We start from the raw sequence: 9,229 nt of genomic DNA, 5'->3' as shown, positions 1-9,229 counted from the left end.
CCCAAGCATCCAGCATCGTGCATTGAACCTGGACTGGCATCTCATTTCATACATGACATTTCACATGTTTCAATGCCATTCTCCCAAATCTTACCACCCTATCCCTCTCCCACAGAGTCCATAAGCCTCTTGATGCAAGTGAAAGTGGAGAGTGAAAAAGTTGGCTTAAAGCTCAACATTCAGAAAATGAAGATCATGGCATCTGGTCCCATCACTTCATGGGAAATAGATGGGGAAACAGTGGAAACAGTGTCAGACTTTATTTTTTGGGCTCCAAAATCACTGCAGATGGTGATTGCAGCCATGAGATTAAAAGATGCCTACTCCTGGGAAGAAAAATTATGACCAACCTAGATAGCATATTCAAAAGCAGAGACATTACTTTGCCAACAAAAGTTCATCTAGTCAAGGCTATGGTTTTTCCTGTGGTCATGTATGGATGTGAGAGTTGGACTGTGAAGAAGGCTGAGTGCTGAAGAATTGATGCTTTTGAACTGTGGTGTTGGAGAAGACTCTTGAGAGTCCCTTGGACTGCAAGGAGATCCAACCAGTCCATTCTGAAGGAGATCAGCCCTGGGATTTCTTTGGAGGGAATGATGCTGAAGCTGAAACTCCAGTACTTTGGCCACCTGATGTGAAGAGGTGACTCATTGGAAAAGACTGTGATGCTGTGAGGGGTTGGGGGCAGGAGGAGAAGGGGATGACAGAGGATGAGATGGCTGGATGGCATCACTGACTCAATGGACGTGAATCTGGGTGAACTCCGTGAGTTGGTGATGGACAGGGAGGCCTGGCATGTGCAATTCATGGGGTCACAAAGAGTCGGACACGACTGAGCGACTGAACTGAACTGAACTGAAGCGTTTGAGCATGATTTTAAGTTAAGATTGAATGAAAATTAGTCCTGAAGGATGGCTGTAGGTAGGCTAAATAAAGATAGCCGCTGAGTAGATGGGTGGTAGCTAGCAATTAAGATGGGAGTGTATTTTGAAGAATATGTTCATTTTGCCCTAATTAAATTTTTCACAGCCTTAACCTTGGATGGAAAAGAAATTATAGAGATACACACAAGGACAGGGAAAAATGGACAAAACAAAGCTCATGCCTTGATGGCTTGAGACATTAATGAAAATGTACATCTAAGAAGGAAACATTAGAAAATAATTAAGTAAGAAAAAGATTTCCTCCGTGTATGCATTTTTTTATACTTCTTAGTCACTATTTGCACCATTTCAGACTTCGTAAAATTATAGGCAGTGCTACATTGTAGAATATTTTGAGGTCAAATATTTCAAATTGAAAGTAAACATGAAAAACAGCATTAGAAATACAAGAGAAGAAACTAAATTTGGTGGGGGCCATTTATTACATGTGAAATTAAAGTCTTAAATGTTTTAGAAAATAATTAAAGTTGGACTTCCCTGATAGCTCAGCTGGTAAAGAATCCGCCTGCAATGCATGGGACCCCAGTTCGATTCCTGGGTCAGGAAGGTCTGCTGGAGAAGGGATAGGCTACCCACTCAAGTATTTCCGGTCTTCCCTTGTGACTCAGCTGGTAAAGAATCTGCCTGTAATGTGGGAGACCTGGGTCCAATCCCTGGGTTGGGAAGATCCCCTGGAGAAGGGAATGGCTACCCACTCCAGTATTCTAAACTAAATTTGGTGGTTGTGGGGGCATTTATTACATGTAAAATTAAAGTCTTAAATGTTTTAGAAAATAATTCACTAATTTAAGTTATATTTTATACATAATTGTGTAGTAAAAAACAAATTCTTATAATAGAATTATATTCTATAGGTAAGGTTTCAGAGAGCTTAACTTGTCAGAGACATATCAATAAGTGACTGAGGTTAAATTTGAAGGCAAGTTAAATTTGACTTGATTAAAGAGTCTAGAATGTTAACAAGACATCATTAATATTCTCTAGGAGATACAATATGTGACTTCTTACCAAGGTTTGGCCAGTTGGTGAAATCATTAAGGGAACGTAAACCTGAGGCTTCTCTGATGAGGTGGTGCTGGATCTCTCAGTTGTGTGACTGGCGACTCCATGGCCTATAGCCCTCCAGGTTCCTCTGTCCATCAGATTTCAGCAGCAAGGATCCTGGAGTGGGTTGCCAGTTCTTTCTCCTGGGGATATTCCTGACCCAGGGATTGAACTCATGTCCCTTGCATCTCCTGCACTATCAGGAGGATTCTTTACCACCACACTACCTGGGAAGCCTCTCTCTGATCGGAGAGCACTAAGGAAAAGTGAGAGAAAAACAGGACATCTTGAGCAGTTAGAATGCCCTGAACAAACATAAGAATTTGCAAGCACAATCAACAGTTCAATTAAATGAAGCTAAAGAAAGGAATTCTCCATGTGGAGAAAAGGGAGACAGAGCTGGGAGAAATTCAAACAAGGACATATTCTGAGTCACCGTGACACTCAGCTCTTCCCAGTCCATCCTCTCCTTGCCTCTCCATCAGAAGCTGACTTGCACGCTCCACACCTGTAGACACACAGTATACCATTTGGGCTCCACCTGTCTTATTCGTATTCCTGGGAAATCCCAGACTTCACCACTGCAGACCAGTCCCCTGTCCAGGCTGGGAGAAAAAAAAGTACCCTCTATTTCTGTCATGTCTGGTTGCTTAGGGTGAACTCTGGTTTTCTCTGGCAGAAACCATAGTGATGGATGAGAGAAATCAGAATCACCTTCATCCTCTCAGGCTTCTCAGAATACCCACAGCTCCAGGTGCCCCTATTCTTGGTCTTCTTCACTGTCTATACAGTCTCTGTGGTGGAGAACCTGGGTATGATTGTGACCATCAGAATCAATCCCAAACTCCACACCCCCATGTAATTCTTTCTCAGCCATCTCTCCTTTCTTGATTTTTGTTACTCTTCTATAACCACACCCAAACTCTTACAGATCTTGGCTGTGGACACAAGGACTATCTCCTACATGGGTTGCATGCTGCAGTTCTTCTTTGGTTGCACACTTGTGATTACGGAGATGTCCATGTTAGCAGTGATGGCCTATGACCAGTTTGTGGCTGGTTTGTGGCTAACCGTAACCCCCTGCTCTACACAGTTGCTGTGTCTCCTAAGCTCTGCAGCCTCCTGGTCACTGGAACCTACACATGGAGTGGAATGTGGTCCTTGACAATCACATGTTCTCTTTTGGAGCTGTCCTTGTATGGTTCTAACGTCATACATCACTTTGGCTGTGAGCATTCTGCAATTGGCTCTGCCTCTTGCTCTGACTCTTACTTCAGTCAGATGACATGTTTTATCATTTCTACTCTCAATGAGGTGTGTCGCCTCCTGATTATTCTCGCCTCCTATGTTTTCATAATTGTCACATCATCAAGATGCCTTCAGCCGGTGGACTCTGAAAAGCCTATTCCACCTGTGCCTCCCACCTGACTGCCATCACCATTTTCCATGGGGTCATCCTTCTTCTCTACTGGGTACCCAACTCCAGAAGCTCATGGCTCTTCATCAAAGTAGCCACTGTGCTTTTCACAGTAGTGATCCCCATGCTAAATCTCCTATCTACAGCCTTAGAAAAATGATGTTACCATCAGAAAATTAGTCAACACCAAAATGTCTTCTCACCTAATGTAATTTTGAATGAGAAAAGAGATAGAGGAGAGCACTTTCTTAAATGTACTTTACACAGTGTGTTGATGGTTATTACATTTTTCTTCAAATGTGTGCTTATTCGCTGATTAGTGTGATCTTTGAGACCCCTTCTCTGTCCATGGGGAATCTCCAGGGAAGAATACTGGAGTGGGTTGCCATGCTCTCTTCCAGGGGACCTTCCCAAGCCATGGATGGAACTCATGTCTCCTGAAGTGCATGTTGATTCTTTAGTGACTGAGACACAATATATATATATATATATATAATATTATATATATATACATATATATATTATATACAAGAGATTGTATATAATATATATATGTGATTTTTATAATGTGATTTTTAAACTGCAATGTGATTTTAAAATATCAACTTCAGTTTAAAAGAAAAAAAGAAATAAAATTATGTTTATGTCTCACTTTAAGAGTGTTATAGGCTAAATAATGATCATCTAACACTGTCCATGAACTTCCCTGGTGGCTCAGATGGTAAAGAATCCCCCTGCAAAATGGGAGACCTGGGTTCTTTCCCTGGGTAGGGAAGAGCACCTACAGGAGGACGTGACAACCCACTCCAGTATTCTTGCCTGGAAAATCCCCATGGACAGAGGAGCCTGGTGGGCTACAGTCCATGGGGTCACAAAGAGTCGGATAAGACTGAGTGACTAAGCACAGCACAGCAAAAGGCTGTCCACATCCTAAAATCCTCAGAATTTGCAAATGATTTCTGTTCCATGTCTTCTTTCTTTTTTTCGCCCTCTTCCTTTCATTTCCTTTCTCTTTTTCTCACTCTCAAATTATGAAATGTGATAAATAGACAAGTAATTCTGTATAATAATCTTATATGTTGCTTTCTCCAAGAAATTAAAGACATTATCAGCTCTTTACAGCATGTCTGTAAGCATTTTTCTAGTCACTGTGCCTCTCTGATGCCTCTAGGAGCAAACTTCATTGCTGTGTTCAAAACTTTTTCTTCTAAACAGAGAATAGGTTCAGTTCAGTTCAGTTGCTCAGTTGTGTCTGACTCTTTGTGACCCCATGAATCACAGTGCGCCAGGCCTCCCTGTCCATCATCAACTCCCGGAGTTCACTCACACTCATGTCCATCGAGTCAGTGATGCCATCCAGCCATCTCATCCTCTGTCGTCCCCTTCTCCTCCTGCCCCCAATCCATCCCAGCATCACAGTCTTTTCCAATGAATCAACTCTTCGTATGAGGTGGCCAAAGTACTGGAGTTTCAGCTTTAGCATCATTCCTTCCAAAGAAATCCCAGGGCTGATCTCCTTCAGAATGGACTGGTTGGATCTCCTTGCAGTCCAAGGGACTCTCAAGAGTCTTCTCCAACACCACAGTTCAAAAGCGTCTATTCTTTGGTGCTCAGCTTTCTTCACAGTCCAACTCTCACATCCATACATGACCACTGGAAAAACCATAGCCTTGACTAGACGGACCTTTGTTGGCAAAGTAATGTCTCTGCTTTTCAATATGCTAGTTGGTCATAACTTTTATGAGAGTTAAAATTTAACTTTGTTGCTTTTGAAATTTGTATTATTAAAATTTTAGAGTATATTCCCTTATGTCTGGCTTATTTGGCTCAGCATTTTTTTTCAAAAGAATTTTTAAGTGATTGACTATAACAGTAGTTCCATTTTTGTTGCTGAAGAATGTTCCACAAAATAAATATATGATATGATAATATGTTTATTCATACTTCTACTACAAATGGAATTTGGCTATTTCCCCTTCTTTATTGAAGTATTATTTATTTACAGTGTTATAATAATTTTAGATGCACAACACAGTGATTCATTATGTTTTTAGACTATACACTATTAAAACTTAGTGTCTCAGTGGGTAAAGAACCTGCCTGCAATGCAGGCGATGCCAGAGATATGGGTTTGATTCCTGGGTGGGGAAGATCCCCTGGAGGAGGGCATGGCAACCCAATCCCATAGGCAGAGGAGCCTGGTGGGCTACAGTCCATGGGGTCACAAAGAGTTGGACACAACTGAAGTGACTGAGCACAGCACAGCACACAAAAGATAATAGCTAGAAATTATGGAGCTAGGCAGCGGTATCCTTGTAGCTTATCTATTTTATACAGAGTATTTTGTAGACTTTATACTCCTAAATTGACCCTCCTCCTTTCTTTATAAAGTCTGCAAATAACAATTTTTGGAGAGAATTAGAAGAAAGAGAAACCTTGTGCATTGTGGATGAGAATATAAATTGGTAGAGCCAACTGCATATTGCTTAGAAAACAGTATGGAGTTTTGCACACACACGCACATAAACACATACACAAAAGCTAAAAACAGAACTACCATATGAGCCAGCAATTTCACTCCTGGTTATTTCACCCTTTTTGTCTTTAATGGAAATGCTGCATGAACATTCTTACACAAGTATGTGCTGCATTGCACATGAGCACTCACTGGGTGAGGTATGCTCTGTCTCTGAATGTTTTGGATCAAAGGCGCTTGTTTCTGATATTTTGCTAGGTGCCATCAAACAATTTTCCAAAATAGATGTATTAGTTTAAATTCCAACTATATTGCATGTGGGTTCTAATTATTGTCCATTCTGCCAATACTTAATACTGTCATAGCAGACATTTTAGTATTTTGAGGTTGGTGGATGAGTAGGGGTACTTCATTTTGGTGATGAATTCAATTCCACTTTACTAATGTGGTTGAATTCCTATAATTTAGTTATCAGTCATTTGACTTGTCTTACTTCTTTGTGAAGGTCCTATTCAGGTTTGTTTTTTTTTTACCTATTTTTGTATTATGTTGTTAATATTCTATTATGAAATATGTATTTCATTATGCATTCTAAATAAAAGTCCTTTGATGTATGTATCATGAATATTTTCTCCTAGATTGTGGCTTGTCTATTCACTTGGTTGGTGATGTATTTAGGTGCACACATTTCCTTATGTTTAATGGATTAATGTTTATCAAACTGTTTCTTTACACAGTGAAGTGCTTTTAATTTCTTATTTAAGATTCACTTCTTACCTCCAAAATAACAAAGATATTATCATACTTTATGTGCTAAGTTATCACAAATTTCATACAGTATTATATTTTCTATTCTACTTCCTCTATTTTCAATTCAGAGTTTTATTTTCTCTTTTTACATTGATTTTTTATATTTATTTCAAACTGAAAGTAAATTTTCATGGGGCATGACTATAATCTAATTTTATATTTTGACTTATTGGTGTATATTTACCCCAGAAATACTTATTGAAAAATGCACTCATTTTAACACTGCTTTGTGGTGCCAGAATATTCATAAAGTAAATATCAGTATATCTATACTTCTGTTCCTAGACTTTCTGTATGCTTCTAGCTGTTTTATAATCAGAACTACCCTTAACTAATAGGCTTTAACATCAAGTTGAACGACTCTTAAAAAGTTACTTATTATCTTGCAGAATGTTTAAGATATTCTTTATTTTTACCTTTTAAAACAAACTTTAGAATTATTCTTGTTTAGATTTAGTGTAGAAAAACAGTAGAATTGTAGATCTATTTGCAAAGAATGATAAGTTTGCATCCTCAAGTCTTCCAAATCATAAGCATGCTACATTATTATGTTAATTTAGATCTACTTCATGTTTTACAATATAAGATATATCATATTTTTATAAAGTTGTTACATATATTTTTAAATTAATCTGGATGTGTGATTATTTTTCATACTATTTTAAATGTCATTTGTAAAATGTTTATTGTTTTTCAATTAGGATTCAATGCATTTTGGCAACTCTAACAATATTTTTTAATAATTTTATAATTTATTTGTAGATTATTTTTGATTTTCAGAATGCATATCATACAATCTCTAATTAAACATTTTCTGGATATGTTGTTTCCAGTGTTATTCTTTTTATTTTTTTCTTGTGTTTGGTTAACTAGCTGAAAACATTAGTACAATTTTGAATAAACAGTAAAAGTGGGTACCCTTGACTTCCTCATCTAACAAGGAAACATTTCATGCTTAAAATGTTAAACAAAGTTATCTCACATATTTGTTTTGTATGTGTCTGTTTGTTATATTTTGTTTTTTAGTGAGTGAATGTTGAATTTATCAAGTTAATTTTCCTCATTTTAACTGCCTTTAATATTTTGATATGGTAACGTGTATTTTTAAAAATTTTCTAATATCAAAATATGTGTTTTTTCCTAAGAAAATTACTATAATTATATATTTACCTTTTTATTAGTTGATTGGTTTAGTGTGTCAATATTTTATGTATAATTTAAAATTCTGTGATCATTAGTAAGATTATTCTGTAATTTTCTTTTATTGTCCTTGTTAGTTTTTGCCATCAAGATTATATTTTTCTCTCAAAACAAAAATGATGAGAGTCTTCTTATTCAATTCAGTGAATATTATGTAGAAATGAAAAAGAGAATGTGATTGGGAGAAACTCAAGGACAGTATCACATCAAAAAAAAAAAAACACTATAAGTTAATTGCTATTCAGTTCAGTTCAGTTGCTCAGTCGTGTTCAACTCTTTGTGACCCCATGGACTGCAGCACGACAGGCATCCCTGTCCATCACCAAATCCAAGAGTTTACTCAAACTCCTGTCCATTGAGTCGGTGATGCCATCCAACCATCTCATTCTCTGTCATCCCCTTCTCCCACCTTCAGTCTTTCCCAGCATGAGGGTCTTTTCAAGTGAGTCAGCTCTTCACATCAGGTGGCCAAAGTATTGGAGTTTCAGCTCCAACACCAGTCCTTCCAATGAATATCCAGGATTGATTTCCTTTAGGATGGACTGGTTGGATCTCCTTTCAGTCCAAGGGACTCTCAAGAGTCTTCTCCAACACCAGAGTTTAAAAGCATCAATTCTTTGGTGCTCAGATTTCTTTATAGTCCATACATGACCACTGGAAAAACCATAGCTTTGACTAGACTGACCTTTGTTGACAAAGTAATGTCTCTGCTTTTCAATATACTGTCTAGGTTGGTCATAACTTATCTTCCAAGGAATAGGGTCTTTTAATTTCATGGCTGCAAACACCATCTGCAGTGACTTTGGAGCCCCCACCCCCAAAAAAAGAAAAGTCTGCACTGTTTCCACTGTTTCCCCGTCTATTTGCCTGAAGTGATGGGATTGGATGCCATGATCTTCATTTTCTGAATGTTGAGCTTTAAGCCAACTTTTTTACTCTCCACTTTCACTTTCATCAAGAGGCTCTTTAGTTCTTCTTCACTTTCTGCCATAAGGGTGGTGTCATCTGCATATCTGAGGCTATTGATATTCCTGGCAGTCTTTATTCCAGCTTGTGCTTCATCCAGCCCAGCCTTTATCATGATGTACTCTCCATGTAAGTTAAATAAGCAGGGTGACAATATACAGCCTTGACATACTCCTTTTCCTATTTGGAACCAGTCTGTTGTTCCATGTCCAGTTCTAACTGTTGCTTCCTGACCTACATACAGATTTCTCAACATGCAGGTCAGGTGGTCTGGTATTCCCATCTCTTTCAGAATTTTCCACAGTTTATTGTGATCCACACAGTCAAAGCCTTTGGCATAGTCAATAAATCATAAATAAATGCTTTTCTGGA

General features: G+C 38.2%; 1 pseudogene; it reads left to right on the top strand.

Moving 5' to 3' along the window:
* Positions 1-2,682: 2,682 nt before the first annotated feature.
* LOC104999114 lies at positions 2,683-3,617 on the top strand (annotated as a pseudogene).
* Positions 3,618-9,229: the final 5,612 nt, after the last annotated feature.

This window comes from Bison bison, unplaced genomic scaffold (assembly GCF_000754665.1).
Source record: "Bison bison bison isolate TAMUID 2011002044 unplaced genomic scaffold, Bison_UMD1.0 scf7180017864343, whole genome shotgun sequence".
Taxonomy (NCBI): domain Eukaryota; kingdom Metazoa; phylum Chordata; class Mammalia; order Artiodactyla; family Bovidae; genus Bison; species Bison bison.
Note: the sequence above shows the minus strand (reverse complement) of the source record. Positions and strands in the feature narration are given on the sequence as shown.